This window comes from Oryctolagus cuniculus, chromosome 20, assembly GCF_051225735.1.
Source record: "Oryctolagus cuniculus isolate XC-2025 breed Fujian yellow rabbit chromosome 20, ASM5122573v1, whole genome shotgun sequence".
NCBI lineage: Eukaryota > Metazoa > Chordata > Mammalia > Lagomorpha > Leporidae > Oryctolagus > Oryctolagus cuniculus.
The window spans coordinates 33,160,942-33,182,975 of NC_142886.1; the positions used below are offsets into that span (position 1 = coordinate 33,160,942).

General features: G+C 40.6%; 1 pseudogene; it reads left to right on the forward strand.

Annotated features, from left to right (window-relative positions):
• The first annotated feature begins 3,187 nt into the window (after positions 1-3,187).
• The window catches only part of LOC149120132 (SOSS complex subunit B2 pseudogene), a 141,059-nt pseudogene continuing 122,212 nt past the window's right edge, over positions 3,188-22,034 (forward strand).

The following is a 22,034-nucleotide window of genomic DNA, read 5'->3' on the forward strand; positions in this document are numbered from 1 at the left end:
TTAAAATCCATTTTACATGTCAATTTATAAGAATAGCTTTTTTTTAATCTCTAATGGGAGAGAAATAGAACTGTTGTTGCCTTCAGCTTGCTTATAAATGGCTGTATCTAGCCTCCTCTTTTCAGTGATCAATGCCAAATGTGTCCTCCTGAGAGGCTTGGCTAAATACCATCATTTGCAAGGCCAAAGTGAATTTTTTCCCATTAGTGAGTGCATTTGCTGCATGGAGGGCACAGTGTGGACTTGGGGTTATGGATGTGGGTGTGGGAAATTGTCAAAGGGATAAGACAGATTTCATTAGCTGAAGTGGCTGCAAGTTTTTCCATTACAATAATAGTAAGGTCATAAGTCTGATTAAGAATTCTTATGGCATATTGGTTAGATTGAATTATAAAAGGTAGTTTGTCAAGTGTCTGGCAAATTTTATCAAATGTAATCTCTATCTGAAATGACCCTGGCAAACCTATGAAATGTTTGCAGTCTGCGTCTCTAAAGGTAGATGTATAGTTCTTATGGTCACCAAGAGAAATATTAGCACACAGCCACACTGGAGAATGTAAATGGATGATTTGGTATATGAAATTAAACAATTAGGTAGTTAGCTATTTTGGTTTTGGGGATTAACAAGCTCACTTACAAAAACAAATCTATTTGTATATCAGTGAAATTCACACTACTAAGAACGGATAGCAATGGAAAACACACACCCACTCCTGACATGAGGAAAAGAGATTCTGTTCTTGGACTTGCTTTCTAGAAGGAAATGAATTGCTATTTCCCTTGTACACTGTTTTTGATAAGCACAACCTTATTCTTTTTAGCATACATGGAATAGAGCATCATTGAATATCTTGTTAGTAAAGTCTATCAAGGGGTAGGTATGTGGGGACTTCCAAATGTTTGAAAAATGAAATTAAAAACAAACTTGTTTTGGCAATAAATATTTTAAGTGAGCTGAGTTTTATATCTTGAAAACATTGTATTTCTGGAGCTGACATTGTGGCGCAGTGGGTTAAGCCGCTACTTGTGAGGCCATCATTCCATATCAGCACTGGTTCAAGCCCTAGCTGCTCTACTTCTGATCCATCTCCCTGCTAATGTACCAGGGAAGGCAGCAGATATGGCCCAAGTGCTTTTATGCCTGCCATCCTCATGGGAGACCTAAATGAAGCTTCTGGCTCCAGGCTTTTGCCAGCCTCAGCCCTGGCTGTTGAGACTGTTTGGGAGAGTGAACCAGTACTCTCTCTCTCTCCCTTTTTTTTCCTCCCCGTCTCTGTAACTGTTCCTTTCAAATAAAATAAATACATTTTAAAAATTTTATTATAGAATAATTTTAAATTTACAAACCAAAAACCGCGAGGTAGTAATGCAAAGAGTTCCCATATGCCCCACACTTTATTTCCCTTATAAGCATCACATATTAGTATTCTGAATTTAAAAAATTAGCTCCCATGTGTAAGGCAGGACATGTGATATTTATCTTTCTGCATCTGGCTTATTTCACTCAACATGATGTCTTCCAGTTTCATCCATTTTGCTGCAAATGACAGGATTTCATTCATTTCCGTAGCTGAATATATTCCATTGTGTGTATGTATGTGTGTATCACATTTCATTTACCCATTCATCTGATGATGGACAGCTTGCTTGATCCCATATTTTGGCTATTGTGAATAGTGCTGCTATAAACATGTAGAGTCAGTTATATATAAGATAATGAGTTCACGTCTTTTATATACTTTTGATAGCCAAAGTCTGTAGTTTGTTCCCTTTTAGCTGATTGGGTTTCAAAACTCAGAATAATTTGGCTATTTAAGAATATATTCTCTTCTCATCTGTAAACTGCCCAAGCAGGAAACAAGTACCTCCACTCCAGGGGGAATATAAGGGGACCTTCCTAAATGCCTCTTTTTTGTGCTCACTCAGTGTCAATATTTTCACTATAATCGCTATGCATGGTGATTTGGGCTCCAAATCTACCAAAAGCAGTACTAGAAATAACTCTGTTGCATTTTGTTTGCTAATTGATTTCGTTTGTAATTTGCCAGGAATTTTCTTTTCAAGAGTGAATTTAACTTAAGCTAAACCATGAAATGTGAATTATGTAGAGTTCTCACTATGATTCTGATTCTGATACAATAATATTCTGGTAGTCATTCCTATGGTATTTTAATAGAATTTCCAAATCTTCATGAATAATGAGTTAAAATCTTTAACCTCTTAGAGCTAAATGTCTTTGTAAAAAAATTTAATTGGGATTTTATTTTCTCTAAAGGTGGTTTTCCTTCAGTCAGCTCCTTACAGGCCCTGTAGGTAGAGGTCATGGGACAGCGGGTATTTGGTCCTTTCAGGTTTCACAAGAATGATTCCTGGTTACCTTGTCGTGAAAGTAACAGTCACACAGTAATGCATTTTCACATACAATTTGAGAGGCACACTGGCAGTGAAGATTCTCACTTCAGAAATGCCCTTGATAGCTGGCAGCTTCTACAATGGACACTTGCTAATGTTCTTCTCAGTTTGTGCAGTGAGTGGGCTGCATGCAGCCATAGTTCTCTTGGGCATAGCCATTGCTCCTTTTTACTCTGTCAGCATGGAAATAAGGAAGAGGAGAGAGCCTTTCTCTAACCGAAATCTCTTCCTCCTCCTTGCTTTCCCTTCTTTCCAGTTCATGTAGGTGTTCCTTAAAGCGCAAGTATGGGTATATGGGTTTAGTGTATAAAGATTGCTTGCACTGGTATTTTTAATAATATTTGAAGAACATCTGTATGTGCAGTTTTTTCCAGTGTCTTATAGTTGAGATTTAAAGAAAATAATATAGAATGCTGAATCTATTGTGATGTCGAGAACCTTGACATAAATTCAGTGACAACCAATTTGTTCCTTGTCTTTAAGTGTCTAGGAGCCAAGGAGCAGAAAGGTGACCAGAGATATTGATAAGAGCAATCACTAGTTACTAATTAGAGGTAAAGAGATTTAAGAGGAAGTCCAAATAAAATGTGATTAAAAAATATATGCAAGTGTGAGTGAAGACCCCAACCAACAATGTTAGTATCAGGGAACTGATAACAAATGTGAGAGAAGGTGATATGCCTGGGCTGTTAAAACAAAATGCCATAGACTGGATGGCTTTGGCTTGAGTCACAGCAGATATCTTCTCACAGCTGTGGAGGCTGGGATGTCTACGATGAAGGTGCTGGGAGATTTGGTTTCTGGTGAGGACTCTTCCGCACTTGCTGATAGCAACCTTCTGATGACATCTCCATGCGGCAGGCACTATGCAAGGAGCGAGCTCTCTGGTGTTCCTTCTCCAAACAGCAATAATAGTATTGGATTGGGGCTCCAGACCTCATTTATCCTTAATTACCTTGATAAGACCCGATCCCCAAATATAGTCACATCAGGAGTTTGGGACCCAGTGCAGTCGCAGGGACAGGTCAGTACATGGCAGAACAGGAGAAAGCTAATCCAACTCACCTCTTTTCAAGTCTCCCTCTCTCTCTCTCTCCCTCTCTCTCTTTTTTTAATCACAAAGACCTATTTGTAGGTTCTTGTAAGGGTTAACAGTTTGCTATAAAATTCTAGGCATTGGAGAGACCTCTTTAATTAATCTTTTTATAACCATATATTTTAACACTGAGAATAATCCTGTACAGTATTAGAATAGTTGATACAAGTTCAGACATGAAAGCAATAGCAGTTTCAAGAAACTGGGAGACAGTATGATTCTCTTTTGTGTGAAATTTCCACATTGTACTTTATTTTTAATAACCTCTGGGGCTGGCACTGTGGCACAGCGGGTAAAGCTGCCACCTATGATGCCAGCATCTTGTATGGGCACCCACCAGTTGTGTCCCAACTGCTTTGCTTCTGATCCAGCTCCCTGCCCACAGACTGGGAAAAGCAGAAGATGGCCTAAGCACTTGGGGCCCTGCCACTTACATGGGAGATCTGAAAGAAGCTCTTGGCTCCTGGCTTTGGTCTGGCCCAGCGCTGGCTTTTGCAGCCATCTGGGGAGTGAACCAATAGATGGGAGGGAGACCTCTCTCTCTTCCTCTCTCTCCCCCTTTCTCCTCATCTCTCCCCTTCTCTCCCCTTCTCTCTCCCTCTCTCCTTCTCTCTGTGTAATGCTTTCAAATAATTAGATTTTAAAAGAAACCCATTAATTAATTAATTTGAAAGGCAGAGAGACATACAAATGAAAAAGATCTCTCAGCATGTGTTCGCTTCCCAAATGTGCACTGAAAACAGGGTGGAGCCAGACTGAAGCCAAGAGGTCTTCACTTAATCCAGCTGTCCCACATGGGCATCAGGGCCTCAAGTGCCTGAGCCATCTACAGCTGACTCCCAGGATGCCATTAGCAGGAAACTGGAATTGCAGGTGAAGCTGGGACTCAAACGCAGGCACTTCCTGAATGCCCCAGTGGTGTGTCCAACACCATTTACCCCGGCAGTGGCTACACAGTTTGCAGCTCCTAAAGAACAGTTTCCAGGTTAAAGGCAGAGACTGGGTGGATTTACAGCTCTTTAATGCAGGGAAACTGAAGCTAGTTCTTTTCCTTTTTTTTTCAAGATTTATTCATTTATTTATTTATTCAAAAGATAGAGTGACGGGGAATGGAGAGAAAAGGAGAAGAGGGGAGGGGAGGAGAAGGGAGGAGAAGGGATAGGAGGGGAGGAGAAGGAAGGACAGAAGAGAAATCTTCCATCTACTCATTGCCTAAATGGCTACAATAGCCAGGGCTGGACTAGATGGAAGCCAGGAGCCAGGCACTCCATCTGGGTCTGCCATAGGGGCACCAGGAACCCAAGTACTTGGCCAGTCATCCACTGCCTTCCCAGGCACATTAACAGGAAGCTGGTTTGGAAGTGGAGAAGACAAGACTGGAATCAGCACTCCCATATAGGATGTCAGTATTACAAAAAGGGCTGCAATGTTGGCCCTTCCCCCACACTACTTTCATTCTCATATTTTATTTGATCAATATAAAGGGACTCTGGTTTTAAACCACAATCACAAAAGGCCTTGTTGGTCACCTGGGAAAATTCAACAATACTGGAATCCTTTTGTGGCATCCCTCTAAGCCAGAGAGGATCTGGCAGGAAAGGAAATCACCACTCTGGTTTCAGAACTGAGTTAGTTTGGGGATACTTGCCTCTTTGTTTCTTTTTCCAATGTCTCATTAGAAGGGAAATGGTGGAAGCGCTTGTGGGCAGAAATTTGTAGACAGATGGTGGTATAGTTTTGAAGCATGTCCTCAAAGCTAAATGCTGATCCTACCCTCAAGTATCTCTGGCTCAAAACAAGTAAATGGCAGTTGGACTGTTTCATTCTCAGTTTAGGGCAGTATTGATGGGTCCAAGCTATTCAAAATGCTAAGGTAAAGAATCCTGCATTCTTTCAAATATAGGACATACAATTATATGTCTGATCTTGTGACTTAACAGTAATCAAAGTGGCAGTTTTCTCAGTAAGTCTCCAGTCATTATATATGACCTGCACTTTTAAAACCTTAACTGGGGCTGGTGTTGTGGCTTAACAGATAAAGCCACCATCTGTGACACTGGCATCACATTTGGGTGCCAGTTCGAGTCCCAGCTGCTCCACTTCTGATCCAGCTAGTGCACCTGGGAAAGCAGCAGAACATGGCCCAGGAACTTGGGCTCCTACACCACAAGGGAGCCCTGCACCCAAAAGAAGCCCTGGCTGCTGTGGCCATTTAGGAAGTAAACAGGTAGATGAAAAACCTCTCTCTCTCTTTCTGTCTCTCTCTCTCTCTCTCCCTGTGTGTGTCTCTTTATGTAACTCACTGAAATAAATAACAAATAATTAAAAACAAAACAAAAAGAAAACTTTACAATACTTGTATTCTTCCTGGAGTTTTCATAATTTAAAAGTATGATATTATGCAGTAAGCAGAGCTATGCACCTGATGAGTTCCTACATGCCCCCTTCCTGGATTTCTAGAGAACAAATTTGGTTTGAGCTGCTGATAGAAAATGAAATTAGAATCAATTGTGGGTAAAAGGAAACATTTCATTTGATCTTGGATACTGTTCTACGTGTCTAAGTGAGCTCTTATTTCCAAAATTTTGATATCCCTGGGATGAGATGCATATTTCTATAATTGCTGTTTTGTCTAATCACATCAAATTATCAATTATTTTCTATTTGTTATAGATTTTATAGTATAATTACCATAATGTGGCTGAATTTTCATTTTTATTCCTATTATTTATTAGCCAATGATTGCATGATTGGATGAGAGGAAGCAACTGATAGGCATCCCATGATTTGAAGATTTTTACCTTGAATCATTGTATACAAGACATGTATTCAGCTCTGATTATGTTTTGTGTGTTTCATAACTCATTTTCTATTAGTAAGCCAGCTTATTGTGTAAAGAAATCTTAGAGAGCATTTAAAGTAAACATAAGTTTAATATGGAAGAGTGTTTCTTTTTTTAATATTTATTTTATTATTTATTTGAAAGTCAGAGTTACACAGAGAGAGGAGAGGCAGAGAGAGAGAGATCTTCCATCCGCTGGTTCACTCCCCAGATGGCTGCAACAGACAGAGCTGCGCTGATCCGAAGCCAGGAGCTAGGAGCTTCTTCCGGGTCTCCCATGCGGGTGCAGGGGCCCAAGGACTTGGACCATCTTCTACTGCTTTCTCAGGCCATAGCAGAGAGAGAGTTGGATAGGAAGTGGAGCAGCTGGGTCTTGAACTGGCACCCATATGGGATGCAGGTGCTTCAGATCAGGGCATTAACCTGCTGTGCCACAGCACCGCCATGGACAGGATTTTTCTTAACTTTTATCAATAGCAAACAAGTAATTTGAATATGACTACATTATTAAATGTCACATTTTCCTATGAACTCTAAGGACTCCCTCAATGATAATATCATACCCTTCTTAGTGGACTGCTTGATTTTGCTGGAGTGGGTAGAGTGATAGCTTAACTAAAGGTGAAAGATGAAGTGTTTATAATTCTGTTGAGTTTTTATAAAAAGAAGTGAACAAGTAGGTAGAAACTAGAGAGAATGTGGGACTAAGTGAAGTCTTGCTTTACTTTAAAGATTTGTTTTGCTTTTTTTTTCTTAATTTGATTTTTATTTAATATGGCCTATTTTATAGAGTGTTGGCTTGATGCAAAAGAGATTTCAGAGTAAATGAATAAATGTGATTGTATTCCAGACTGCCACTAAGGGACTACAGATAACAATTATCTCATGGTCATTAACGATGAGTCTGCCTCCCTGGCTGGCTCTTCTCTGCATACAAATCTGTAGCTCCAGTGTGACATCACATTGCCTCAAAATCTGCCCCATTTTTCCAAAGAATATAATTTTTGATCCAATTTAATAGATAAGGTTGTCGCCAAATAAACAAATTCAACAATATGTTTCTGAGTATGTCGCTGTTTAAAATTATCATTGCTCAGATAACCTTCCCTGTGACTATGTTGAGCATTAAGACACTACAGTGAATGGGAGAGAGAACCTTGGTCAGCAAATCAGAATTGACAGAACTTCCTGTACATTCGTCAGACACTATGTTAGAGGTGGCCCATGCACAGCTTCGTTTAACCCTCACAGAGCCTTGAGAGATTATTGGTGTCCTAAGGAAATGAAGAGTTAGAAACGCTGAGGGACTTCAACGGCTTGGAGCTACTGGTTTTATCATCAGAACTCAGGTCTCTTTACTTCCTCTAAAGCTGGTTTTGGTCTTGTTTACCTCACAGATGAATATAGCTCTTTGAGATTTGGGAGCTGAATGTTGGCGAGTGAGGGAACTGAGAATGGAAATTGGCTGAATGACAGCAGATCAAAAACAGCTAACTGCTGTAATCTGCCTTTGTCCCTCCACTAACCACTAATTTCCTAATACAATGATAGAGGATTACCTGATGACTTGTAAGAATAGATATTAACATTAGCCCAATGTGCTATAGCCATAATCAGTTACCTGAAATAATGAGGGAAAACCAGCTGACATTCCATATATTTAGGACCCTGTTATGTGAAATTTAATATCTCCAAAGTGTTACCAGCAGCACTCCACAGACACATAAGATCATTTACACTCATCCATCCTCTAACTTTCATCACTGAATGAGAACCTAAGCCAGGAAGGACTGAAAAATGTGACACCATCTATAAAGGATGCCATCTGCCAGTGCAGACTGTTGGAAATACAGCAGTCATTATAGGCATCCTGTTCTTTAGAATAGGGATAATCCCAGTCAATTTCTCTCAAAGACCTGGAGGCAAAACAAAAACCTCATGTTCAAATGCCTCAACTCAGTAGAGCAAAATCACTCAGGCTACGTATGGATGGGCAGGATACTTTACTGAACGATCCAAAAGTTATCACTTTCCCTTTAGAAATGAGGATTTCTATAGCGCTGGCCTGCTTGCACCTCCTAGGACAATTGTAAGACATGTTTGCAAAATCTTCCTCAACATTTTATTTCTGACAGCTACACTGTTATTTACCATTGTGTCCAAATTGTTTCCAAGATGGAAGCAACAGATGAATTTTATAAAAACCTTTTCTCTTTAGGATAACCCATGGAAAACTTTCAAGGATGTTGAATTTTTTTCTGGTAAACAATTTCAGCTTTCATTTATTTGACTGCCAATAACCCAGGCTACTTAAGTGAATTGAATGGGAGTTTACTTTTCAAAATTAACTCTTTGTGACTATGGTTTATTACCCTCCTGCCAGGATAGAATCAATATTTAACAAATTTAAATGAGTTTCCTGGCTTTACATCATGCATTGCTAGGAATCAAAGGTTTTGAGAGGGCAATGCACTGGAAGACTTATTATGCATGGGAATGTGGAAGCTGAGTTTCAGGAGGTAAACTGCGAAAGTTCTGCTTCAAACCGCAAAGCAGAGAAGCGACAGAACTCCTACTAGAACCATTTGCCAACCCTCAGTACTGAATTAATTTCTCTATACTACTCCTAATAGTCTTGGGTAACCAGCATACAGAAAGCGTGGAGTTTGATTGAAAATACAAGCATATGGAATATTTGGAAATAAACAATACTATCAAGAGAGGCTTTCACTCTTTTATGATTGTCTGTCGAAGAGTCCCCAAGCCCATGGCTTTGTATTCAACCAGTACTAATTCTAAGAATATAAGGTTCAGTTTATGAATTCTTTTCATCAAAAAGGCTTTATTTGGGATGGCATTATCATCTATTTATAAGTTACTCCCTAATATGTCTCCAAAGGAAGCTAAACATGTACGTATAAATCTGTTAAATCATGGAATGACAAGGAGAGCAAATTAGATTACATTTTGTCCTCTCCATTTTAAGAACTTTTATTTATTTGAAGATCAGAGAGTCAGAGAGGAGACAGATACAGAGAGAGACCTCCCTCTGAGTGGCCCACTACCCATATGCCCAGTTAACTATAGCCTGGGCCAGAGAGAAGACAGGAATCCAAATATCTGAGCCATCGCCTACTGTGTCTGAGGGTGCACATTAGCAGGAACCTGGAATCAGGAGTGGAGCTAGGATTCAAATCCAGGCACTGCAACATAGGATGTGGCCATCCCAACTGGCACCTTGACAACTAGGCAAAATATCATAGCCACGCCCTTATTTCTCCACTAGTGTTTATCTCTTCCTGCTTTCTTGGGAAGCAAATAAAATCCAAGCATCCACTGAGTTCTCAAAGCACCTTGACAAACGAAGGTCACAAACCACATTGAGGATCTGGTCCACGAGGAGGGACTCGCGCTCGCTCAGAAGGCTCGGTCTTAATGTCTGCGGTTGGCATACTGCCTAACCAGATGTGCTCTTCTACAGCTTCATGGGAAATTTTCTCACTTTTCTGGTCCATAAAATAGACTTCTCCTTCCCTGAATTCCTGTCCTCTTCGGAGGCCTTACATTTTAATTTAACCAAGTCAGGTATGAGTTGGTGCCAAAGAAAAATTTCTATATATTAGAAAATTGTAATATATATATATATATATGAAATGATAAATTTAAGGAAATCTTTTAAATGACAACAATATACTAAATATCCCTTCTTTAGAGAAAGTTTAAATACATTCTTGGAACAAGCGTTTAGCCTAGCAGTTAAGATACCAGTTAAGATGTTCACCTTCCAAACTGGAATATTAGTGTTTCATATAATACTTCAGCTCCTGACTCTAGTTTCCTACTTTTGGAGACCTTTGTAGGAAGCAACAATGGCTCAAGTAATTTTGCCACCTATGTGGGAGACCTGATTGAGTTCTTTGTTCCTGGCTAAAGCTTGGTCCAGCCCTGGATGTTGTGGGCATTTGGGGAGTGAACAAGCACAAACAAGCACAAGGGAACTCTTTTTTTGTTTTTGTTTTTTGTGTTTTGTTGTTGTTGTTGTTGTTGTTGTTGTTTTTTTGTTTTGTTTTTTGACAGGCAGAGTGGACAGTGAGAGAGAGAGAGACAGAGAGAAAGGTCTTCCTTTGCCGTTGGTTCACCCTCCAATGGCCGCCGCGGCCGGTGCGCTGCGGCTGGCGCACTGCGCTGATCCGATGGCAGGAGCCAGGTATTTCTCCTGGTCTCCCATGGGGTGCAGGGCCCAAGCACTTGGGCCATCCTCCACTGCACTCCCGGGCCACAGCAGAGAGCTCGCCTGGAAGAGGGGCAACTGGGACAGAATCTGGCGCCCCGACCGGAACAAGGGAAATCTTTATCTCCTTTTCTCCTGCCTCTCAAATAAATAAATAAACAAAAAAATTGTGTAATTGCTCAAGGGAATTTAATTACTTGGAAAGCTTGTGAAGAAATCCAATTACATAGGAAAATTTTGCTATATAATATGAAAAAGCATGACATAATGTTATAATCAGCATGATAATTATGAAATGAAAAACTTTGCATAAAATATTGGAAAACTTCCATAAAGATTAATAGTATTTTCTTATGGGTAGTGATATTTGGATAATTTAAAAGTACTTCCTGGCTGGTGCCATGGCTCAATAGGCTAATCCTCCACCTTGCGGTGCCGGCACACCAGGTTTTAGTCCCTGTTGAGGCGCCGGATTCTGTCCCAGTTGCCCCTCTTCCAGGCCAGCTCTCTGCTGTGGCCTGGGAGTGCAGTGGAGGATGGCCCAAGTACTTGGGCCCTGCACCCCATGGGAGACCAGGAGAAGTACCTGGCTCCTGCCATCGGATCAGCGCGATGCACCCGCCGTAGCGCGGCAGCCATTGGAGGGTGAACCAATGGCAAAGGAAGACCTTTCTCTCTGTCTCTCTCTCTCACTGTCCACTCTGCCTGTCAAAAAAAAAAAAAAAAGTACTTCCTACTTTTATGTATTCCTCAAATTCTATTTAACTTATTCCTTCAAAAAATATTTGAAGATCTATGTTAGAAGATATATGATCTATATTTGAAGATATATGTTAGATCCCCTTCTAAGTGTTACAGACAGAATTGTGATCAAAATAGGCAAAGGAAGTGTGTTAACTTCATGCAAAGACTAATGAAAAGACACAAATCAAAACCAACCAGCAATTAGTCAATTAAATATTATGATGGCATAAGCCAAGTGTTTTGGGAGAATAAAAAGAAGAGCATCTAAAATTTGAAAGACAGGGTAAGGAGTGAAGTACTGATTGGGCATCTTCATAACAAGTTACAGAAACTAAAACACAGAGTACTTTAACAGAAAATGTGTTGGCTTACATGGCTAAACTGTGTCCTTCGAAAGTATGTTTTGAAGTCCTAATCCCTGAAATCATGAGCCTTGCTTGGAAACGGGGTCTCTGCAGGTAGAATAAAGTTAAAATGAGATTATATTGGATGAGGATGGGCCATAATCCAATTACCGGTGTCCTTAAAGGACAGAGAGCTTTGGGGAAAGAGACACAGAGGAAACACATGCAGATAAGAAGCAATACCATGGGAAGATGATGGAGAGAGACAGCTACCAGCTAAGGAATGCCGGGGATTGCATAACGAGCAGAAGCCAAGAGCGAGAAATGAAACAGACTCCTCCCCCAGAGCCTTTAGAAGGAACCAGCCTGTAGACACTTGGGTTTTGGACTTCTAAGCTCTTGAGCTGTAAAAAAATAAGTTCTCAGTATTGTAAACACACTTAAAAAATTACACGTTGTGGTAATTTATAATGGCAACCCTGGGAAGCTAGCCAGTATAGATGTTTAAAATGTACGTAGAGCTCATTGTTAGCCTAACTCAGTGCTATTACATTTCTTCATCCCTGTTCCATGGCCTGTGTCCTCTTCTTGGTGATAGCATTTTCCTCTGTTGGTAAATTAATAACAGTAGCATTTTGTACATCTATGTCCACATAACACATAAGCAATGTGGAAGGAACAAGTAACGAGATACCCAGATATAGACAGAGCCTGCTGATGATACAGCATATATTAAGGATTCCTTTCAAGTAGGAACATCTTCACTGAGTAGTGACTGGGAGGGAGGGAAAAAAGTAGAAGAAAAGGAACATAGAAAAAGATCTGCAAGGTTTGTGTTCAAAAGAAAACCAGTATCAAACATCTTGCTTTTCATAAGACCAAAACAAAGATATCAAGATTCTGAAAAGTAGTAACTGTAGTATACATATGGGCAAATATTATAGGCAAACTCACAAGTAAAACGTAGCAGAACTCCCCCAGATATAAAGAGGCGATACAGTTTCCATCTAACCTGAGTTAATCTCTGATGGGCGTCTGATCCACCTTCCCTTACTTCTTTATGTTGAAATCACATAGAATTGCATGGCTGTATGATAAACTTGATTGGCAGCAAAATTAGGAAAAACAGTTAATTTTTTAATCCTTTTGCCTAGTGAAATAAGAAAAAAAAAAGTTATGTTGTTTGCACACCTGAACTTGTATACTGAAATTCATATCCACATGTCATTTTAAAGAATTACATTAGCAATTCTTTTTTTTTTTTTTGACAGGCAGAGTGGACAGTGAGAGAGAGAGACAGAGAGAAAGGTCTTCCTTTGCCGTTGGTTCACCCTCCAATGGCCGCCGCAGCTGGCACGCTATGGCCGGCGCATCGTGCAGATCTGAAGCCAGGAGCCAGGTGCTTCTCCTGGTCTCCCATGGGATGCAGGGCCCAAGCACTTGGGCCATCCTCCACTGCACTCCCAGGCCATAGCAGAGAGCTGGCCTGGAAGAGGAGCAACCAGGACAGAATCCGGCGCCCCGACCGGGACTAGAACCCGGTGTGCTGGTGCCGCAAGGCGGAGGATTAGCCTAGTGAGCCAGGGTGCCGGGGCGTACATTAGCAATTCTTTTAAGTCCAATGTTATTATTGAGAATTGTACCATATTCTGAATTTGGTTTGTATTTTATAAGTTACAAAAAAAAAAAAAGTATGGATAACACAGGTTTTTTTGTTTGTTTGACCTGTTGATTATCTAAAAATAACAAAAACTAGACAATTACAGGTGTTGGATTCAAATATTCAGAGATGTCTTTAGGGACCCAAACCTGTTATTCTAGCATGTGTACTAAGTTGGGTGTCACTCCCAGACTCTTCACCCCATTTTCACAACCTCAGGCATCATGTTTGTGTTCATAGGAAATCAAAGAGGGAATTTAGATGCTATCTGCATGTCTATTTTTTTTGTTGTTGTATTTTAGAAAAGCAAGAGATTTTCCAGGAATGTATAGTTGCTTTCATAAGTCAACTTAATAGTGTACCTAACCATAAAGGATGTTGGGGCTAAGTACCTTTCTATAGTAAGTAAAACAGATTATACTAGCCGGCGCCGCGGCTCAGTAGGCTAATCATCCGCCTTGCGGCGCCGGCACCCTGGGTCATAGTCCCTGTCGGGGCGCCAGATTCTGTCCCAGTTGCCCCTCTTCCAGGCCAGCTCTCTGCTGTGGCCCGGGAGTGCAGTGGAGGATGGCCCAAGTGCTTGGGCCCTGCACCCCATGGGAGACCAGGAGAAGCACCTGGCTCCTGCCATCGGATCAGCGCAATGTGCTGGCCGCAGCGTGCCGGTCGCAGCGGCCATTGGAGGGTGAACCAACGACAAAGGAAGACCTTTCTCTCTGTCTCTCTCTCTCACTGTCCACTCTGCCTGTCAAAAAAAAAAAAAAAAAGAGAGATTATACTATCGAGGAATCCAGGGAATGGTTACAGGTTAGGCAAATGGCAGTGTTTCTCCTTCTCTAATAAGTAAGAAAAGGGGAAAAAAGTCTCTCTTTACTTGTCCTTTACTTGTCTACAACCCTTCTTACAAGTCCAAAGTTTACTTGGGCATCTCTGGGACAAGACAGTGTATTGAGTAATTGAATATGGTGGTGTGTGGATGATGAGGTTTATGTCCATTATTTGACTGTTTCTCGACTGTCATCGCTGTTTATCAAGCACTGATTGGTATCAGAGCTCTAAGCCTCCATTTAAAAAGAATGAAAGAAAAGAAAATCTTGGCTCTTTTCCTGTTTATTCTCTCTGTATACTCCTTGAATTAAAGTAAACTTCAGCCAGGCATACAAGCCATATTCTGTCAGGGTTGGCGAGTTTTGATAATACTGGACAAATCCTAGATTGAGAGTGTACACTTGAGTGCTGATTGTGAAGCTTGAAGTCAAAGAAGCATAAATCCCCCCAAAGTCATTCCCATATGTGAAGAGAGGCAGTAGGATGGTGCGGCAATCCTTTCCATGGCTGGCTTACTGTACTCTCACTGATGGTGGTGTACTAATCAAACTAGAATGTTTCACACTGAAAAACAGGCCTTACAAAACTGCAAAGGAAAGATGGGCACAAGGAAAATGAAGAGAAAATGTGTGCCTCTGCAGAATCCCTCTTCCATTTTTTTTTTTAAATGTGTTTTCATTGATTTGAAAGGGAATGAGAGAAAGAGAAAGGGATAGACAGGAGAGATCTTCCATCCATTGGTTCACTCCCCAAATGTTCACAAAAACTGGGGTTGAGCCATGATAAAGCTATGAACCTATGGCCGGCGCCGCGGCTCACTAGGCTAATCCTCCGCCTAGCGGCGCCGGCACACCGGGTTCTAGTCCCGGTCGGGGCGCCGGATTCTGTCCCGGTTGCCCCTCTTCCAGGCCAGCCCTCTGCTGTGGCCAGGGAGTGCAGTGGAGGATGGCCCAGGTGCTTGGGCCCTGCACCCCATGGGAGACCAGGAAAAGCACCTGGCTCCTGGCTCCTGCCATCGGATCAGCGCGGTGCGCCGGCCGCAGTGCGCCGGCCGCGGCGGCCATTGGAGGGTGAACCAACGGCAAAAGGAAGACCTTTCTCTCTGTCTCTCTCTCTCGCTGTCCACTCTGCCTGTCAAAAAAAAAAAAAAAAAAAAAAAAGCTATGAACCTAGAAATCTGTCACAGTCTTCTATGTGGTTGGCAGGGTCCCAGGATATGTATTAGCAGGAAGCTAGAGTCTAAAGCAAAGTTGGGATTTGAGCCCAGGCACTCTGATATGGAATTCAGGTGTCTTAACTATGAGGTCAAACTCCTTCCCCAAGTGTCCTTCTTCTGGGGCTGGCATTGTGGCATTTCAGGTAAGGCCACTATTTGGTCACTGGCATCCCATATGGATGCTGGTTCAAGTTCTGGCTGTTCCATTTCTGATCCAGCTCCCTGATGATGCACCTGGGAAAATCAGCACAAGATGGCCCAAATGTTGGGCCCCTGCCTCCCACATGAGAGACCTGGATGGAGCTCCTGGCTCCGGCTTTGGCTGAGACTTGGCTATTAGAAGCCACTTGGGGGAGTGAACCAGCAGATAGAATCCATCTCTTTTTCTCTGTGTGTTTCCCCACACCCTGTAAATTTGACTTTCAAATAAATAAATCCTTTTTTAAAAAAAAAAGTCCCTCCTCTTAAATGATCTAAGAGCAATGATAGCAGCCCTGAGGATAAAGTGGATAAAACAAGTCTATGTATTTTACTCTTTGGGAAAAGGGCAAAGGAGGCCAGTGAAATCTGTTTCATATTCTGCCTCACTTGGACATTTACTATCAGTACTGTGCTCACATTTGCTTGATAAACACCAAAACCTTCCTTGTAAATTTAATTAGCTAATCATGTCCTAAATATGCTCTATCACTTTTAATTCCTGCAATATAGGTTTTTATTTATAGGAATTCAAGCCATCTGAAGATATTCTATTGTTTGATGATATTTGTCCTAGAGCACCTAGTTGTATTCCTTCCATAATTCATTTACCAGCTCATTTTCTAAATCACCAAATGTTTATTTAATATCCACTTATATGCTTAATGATGCCGACAATGTAACACAACAAAGGAGGGTTCAGAATCTTGTGAACAAGTGCACTTCTTTGTGCAACTCAGCCTGACAACATGTTATAACATCACAAGTCTGTTCCCAGGCATGAACTTAGTATTGAATCTCACTTAGTTTTTCTCCCATCCGTGCCCATCCTGCCCTTGTTAGTATGTGTGCAGAAGTCACGTCTTCTGACGCAGGATGAGAGATTAACAGAGAGGAAGTGGGTCAATGGTCTTGTAAATGCTTCCTGCTTGAAGCTCCTGGCACACTGACAGCCTATCCTCAAATCTTCCACATGACTTGTGTTTTGAAACCAGGTGTCTTAAAACCAAAACTTGTTCTTTCATGCTTTGGAACCTGTTGCATTTTCCCATGTTTCTTTGCTTTTGTTCCACAATTCTTTTTTCACTGTTTAGCCAGTATTTACATATTTAACAGGAAAGCTGGAGAAGTATAAATGCTTTACTATGTGAGATATTTCACAGTTTGCTACTACAATTATTAGAAAGGATTAGAAGACACGATACTTGCTAGAAAGATCAATGTGGAAGGCAGTAGGTAAAATGTTGAAAGAGTGGTAGAGGATTGAAGAAAATTGTCATAGAGTAGAATGCCTTCATTTAGCCAGACTTCAATATTCTAACTAGTTTGGAGCTACATGTCCTCACTATTTCTCTTCAGTTTTCCCTTTAGGATCCTGACTCAGTCTCAAAAGTATTTTCCCCTGACCTATGTGTCTCAGTTCTTGGCTGACACCTGCTTTTATGAACACACTAGCCTAATAAGTTCTGTCTTCTAAGAAAAAAGGAAGAAAAACAAGCTCTTTTCAGTAGTTCTTTATTAATTTTTTGTTCTTATTAAAGCCTGATGATTTTGCACTATCAGAAAAACTCCTATAATATGCTCTATCATTTCAACTTAATCATTCTCCATGATCCTGTCAGCAATGATATTTAATTGATAATAAGAGTGATCAATTAAAGAAAGCAAACTTTCAGAAGCTTCTGTTAACTTGCTTCAAATTTCCTCAGCCATCTGGTACTTTCTCAAAGAATTCCAAATTTGAGTTAAATATGTATAAATCATTTAGGCAAGAACTGAGCAGTTTACAAATATGTTAATATCACAATACAATTCTCTGAGAAAATGAAAAGTATTTCAGTTTTGTATTAAAGATTTTATGTTAATCTCAGAAGAACAATAGTTAAGAATTTGTTATTTTTGTAGCTGAAATGACCTCCAGATCATGTAATTTACCCATAATCTTCAGGTAATAAGTGGTCATTACAATTTTGTAGAATTGGAGCACAGGCATTAAAGGTTAAATGCTTTACTGAAATCCACATGAGGGTCTTCCAGAAAGTGGAGATTTCTGGCCTACAATTCTTTATGTTTTTCATCATTTTATCTTTCTTCAACTGGAAGAATTTGAGTTATAGTCTCAAATAACTGGTATTTATATCCTTGATCTGCCACTTACTGGGGATATGACTGTTGAAAATTTGCTTCATTTGTTTTCTTAAATTTCTTTGATTTACATGTAGATCACTGACAGTTTGAAGATGTGTTGGGGACTCCACATGTAGCAAGATGCCACAATGATTATTATCTTCACATTTCAATTCAAAGTGTTTATTGTATATTTACTCTTTGATACAAGGGCCTAATGAAATGGGATGATCAAGACTCTGTCATATAGAAAAAGAACTCATAGTTTCATGGAGAAAAAAGCAATAAATGATTACTATTGCCATCTAATGTGAAATCTGAGTTAAGAGGTGTCATAAATCTTCCTGAGAGGCATAAACATAGTCCTTCTTAACTTCTATTTTGAGTATACCAGGGACATTCAGGCAGTAGAGCAGGAACCTACGTTAAGAATTGTATGACTCCACGTTGCAGTTATTGGGTGACTTACCCACATGTCTGTTCAGAATAACCAATCACTTTTCAAGGATTCTCATTTTGTCTACTAATGAGAAACCTTGGTTGAGGATGAATGGCCCTTTTGCTTCTTGTAGCTCAGCCACATAGCTGGTTAGTGACTTGTGGCATAGAGTTATTTACATCTCAGACTTTATCCACGTCGCTGAATCCAGGGCACTTACTTTTGAATCAGTCTTGTCAAGGGAGCTTGCTTTGCCTCTGGTGAAGTGTTTCCATAATCTCCTGACCTTAATCTCACTGGATATTCAGAGATTCAGGCAAACATCCACAGTTTCTCCAAGTGCATGTTTCCCCTCCAGTTCTCTGTCCCTTTTCCTGAGTGACTGGCAGTGCTGCACTGCCCCTCTTTTTCACCTCTAGGTTTGCATTTCCACCTCAGACCATCAAATGCGAAAGCACCATGAGGACCTGGAGCCAGCCCTGGAAAAGTGTGCCGACTCTGGTTTAGCACCTGCCTGTTGGCTTTGCTCCATAAACTTCTGACTTATAAGAGCTTCTCAGACACTGTGCAAATAATCCAATTATTGAAGCTTAGCCAGGAGAGTTTATCCTAAACAAAGCAATGCACGGTGGTACTAGAAAGTAAGAGGGCAGGCAATGGGGGCTGGTAAAGCCAGTCAAAAACTTTGGCATTTTCACAGTGGCAGTGCAGAGTGACTTATTAATTCTTTTTGTCTTTTCAATCAGAGCTTTCACATAAAGAGTAAAGAGCATCTCTCCTTGCTGCAAATCTGGGTTTCTTGACAGCCAGATTTAATTCCGCCTCGCTTTCTGCCTGATGTGGAGTGACATGCAATAGGGGTGGACTGGCATAGTAGATGAGTGGAATTGCACATGAGCCTTTTCAGTGCCCATCTCCTCCCTCCCTGTTGTCTAATCTTGGGCAAAAATAAAGGTGCAAGGTAGGCACCTAATTCCTAGGAATGAAGCTGACACTTCCTCTCTGGAGGCAACTTCTGTGGGCCGAGAATGAAATTGAATTGACAGGTGACATCATAGCTCAAGTTCACGTTGCAAGTTCTGAATCGGATCCTATCACTTCCCAAGGAAACACCCCTAAGAAAGTTAGTTCAAACCTATAAGACTCAGTTTTTTCATCTTTAAATGGGGAAAATAGTAGTTCATATCCCACAGGATTGCAGTGAGGAAACATTCCTAACATGTTCTTAGTAAAATATCAGAGACTATAAATTTCACTAGTGCTAACAACTAGCAGAATGTTATAATTTAATAATAATAATAATAATAATTCTGACCTTTTGAATTATTTCACAATTCCTAAATTTATGAATTTGGCTGAATAATAATAATGAAAATTTTACCTTTACATTTAGAATGCTATCATGCTTTATTTATCATAAATGAGATTAGCATTTTGCCGTAGTCTTTGTTGGGGTCCTTAATTATTAGCCAATGAGGATCAGAATTCTCTAGAAATCAGGCATGCTGGTAGCTGCAGTGGAAGCCCAGGTAGAGACCTGGGTGGGGATATGACTGAGTGTTGGGGCTGTGTAGAGCTGTGCACTCACTGAATAGGCCTCTCAGCAAGAAGACAGGGCAGATTCTAATGCTGATCCTTTCTCACTTGAATCATTCCATTCACGGTGTCACTTTCTCTTTAAAAGTCACTGCACTCAACTTTAGGTAAAGCTGTATGATTGCAAGGGAGTGTTAATATAAAGCCTAGAAATCGATATGAATGGCAAATTGATTCTTTAAATCTGAGGGGACCAAGCAACTTTGAGAAACAAATTCGTGTTTTTGCTTTCTAATGTTCCTGCCTCCTCAAATGTACATACAAAAGAACTCATGAATTGAGAAGACTGAATTCAATATAATAGACATAAAACCAGAATCTGTGTGAAAGTATCAACATGTGTATGTGTCTGCAGTTTACATGCCTGCACCTCATCTGGTCTTTGGGAGTCACTCTTTTTAAGAATTTCTGTATTCTGTGTACATACAAAGCTTTCTAACATGGCCTTGCATGATTGTGATTCCTGGCCCTTCACGTTTCCTCTTAATTATTGTGAAGTCTCCCATAGCTGCTTCCTCTTTACCATCCCCATGCAGACCTCTTATCCCACTACCTTGTTTACTTCCAGTTTTGGTTCAATCCTATATACTCCCCCCTCCACTTACCACCACCTCTGCCTCTATCTCCATTTAGAAAGCAGGATTAAAATCCATGTTACCTTATTATGAGATGTGTTTTAACTTTCTACAATGGAACTTGTATCATGCTGCAGAACTAAGTGTGTGCATTTTTAAACGTGCTAAAATATTTTGTAGAGCAAAATGCCTATCTACCTTGGGGTTCTTATTTTTTCTAAGCTGTATTGTGGTGAACATTTCTAAGAAAATGTTCTTCCCATTAGAACAAACACCAGAGACGATGTGTGGATGAGGAAAAATTTCTTTCATTTACCAGAATGCAGTATATGTGACGAGGATAATGGGAACCACTAACACTTGTATAGAGCTTGCCGCAGGTTGGGATGGGGCCAAATGCGTTGCTTGCCTCAATTAGTAAACCTTCCAAAAAGCTTTGGAGGGAAATGCTATTATTTATTTCCATCTTACATTTGAGGAAATTGAGACTTGGATAGGGAAGTAATTGACTAAAGGTCATAGTGATTAAGCTGAGGATGAAGCTCAGCTGGTCTGGTCTGACTCTGGAGCTCTTAGTGCTGTCACCGAGGACTCTCGTGCTGAACCATGCAAGTCACTGAGCCATGGAGAGAATCTCTGCCCATTCAAAATAGACTCAACCTTGCCTCGCAATCCAAAGTCAACCTAATTTATTTGCCATTTATTTTCTGACTTTGGCAGAGTAGAGTGTTTAGTAGAAAGAGAATAAGAGAAAATTGTGGGTACTTAAATATATGCTATAGTGAATATCAATATACCAGTGACCCATTTTATTTAAAAAAAAAACCTGAAAAATGGTGAAAGAATAATTCTTTATCTCCATCCTACTTAGGAAGTATCAATGTTGAATTTGGAAGGATTATGAAAAATTACCTTGAAAGGTGAAAATTATATAGAAATGCTTGCAGCAGGCTCGTTGTTCTCTTAATCTTTCATATAGTTGCAGATAGTGTGCTGCACACAACCGCTCTTCTAGGCCTTGTTACATTAAAAATGGCATCATTCAATTTATATTAAATTTAGGAAAATGTAAAAGACCAGCAAACTAAGTTATGAAGAGAAAACTACTTAGGCACTGTCTTCATAAATTCAATATCACTTTTAATTGCATTTATTCTTCAGTAAAGGGCACAGTTTATCATGCTTTCAGTGGGAAGAATGAGGAGACATTGTCCCCAGAGACGTTCCTGATCTCTATCACTCATTTATATTTTTGTAACAAGCTCATGGAAACTTCAGTGCAAATGAAACTGTGCTGGGCTTAGCTGAAGCTGTCTATCTCTTACATGCTAGAGTTTTGGATTTCCCCCTGCAAACTCTATGTTCTGGGAAGAATTTCAGAGCAGACTCATTATCAAACATCTGCCAGGGTCACTTTGAGTGTGATGTGGGGATTAGCATTAGGTCGGCATTTAAAACATCAAAAACAGATGCCCTCTGTTTTTATTTTAAAGAAAAATGGATTTTTTAAAAAATGTATTTTATTTATTTGAGCATGAGAGTCAGACATACACACACGCACACACACACACAGAGGGAGAGAGAGAGAGAGAGGAAGGGAGGGAGGGAGGGAGGGAGGGAGGGAGGGAGGGAGGCTGCAGTGGCCATGGCTGCCCCAGGTGAAAGCCAGGAGCCCGGAGCTTCATCCAGGTCTCCCAGATGCATGCAGGGACCCAAGGACTTGGGC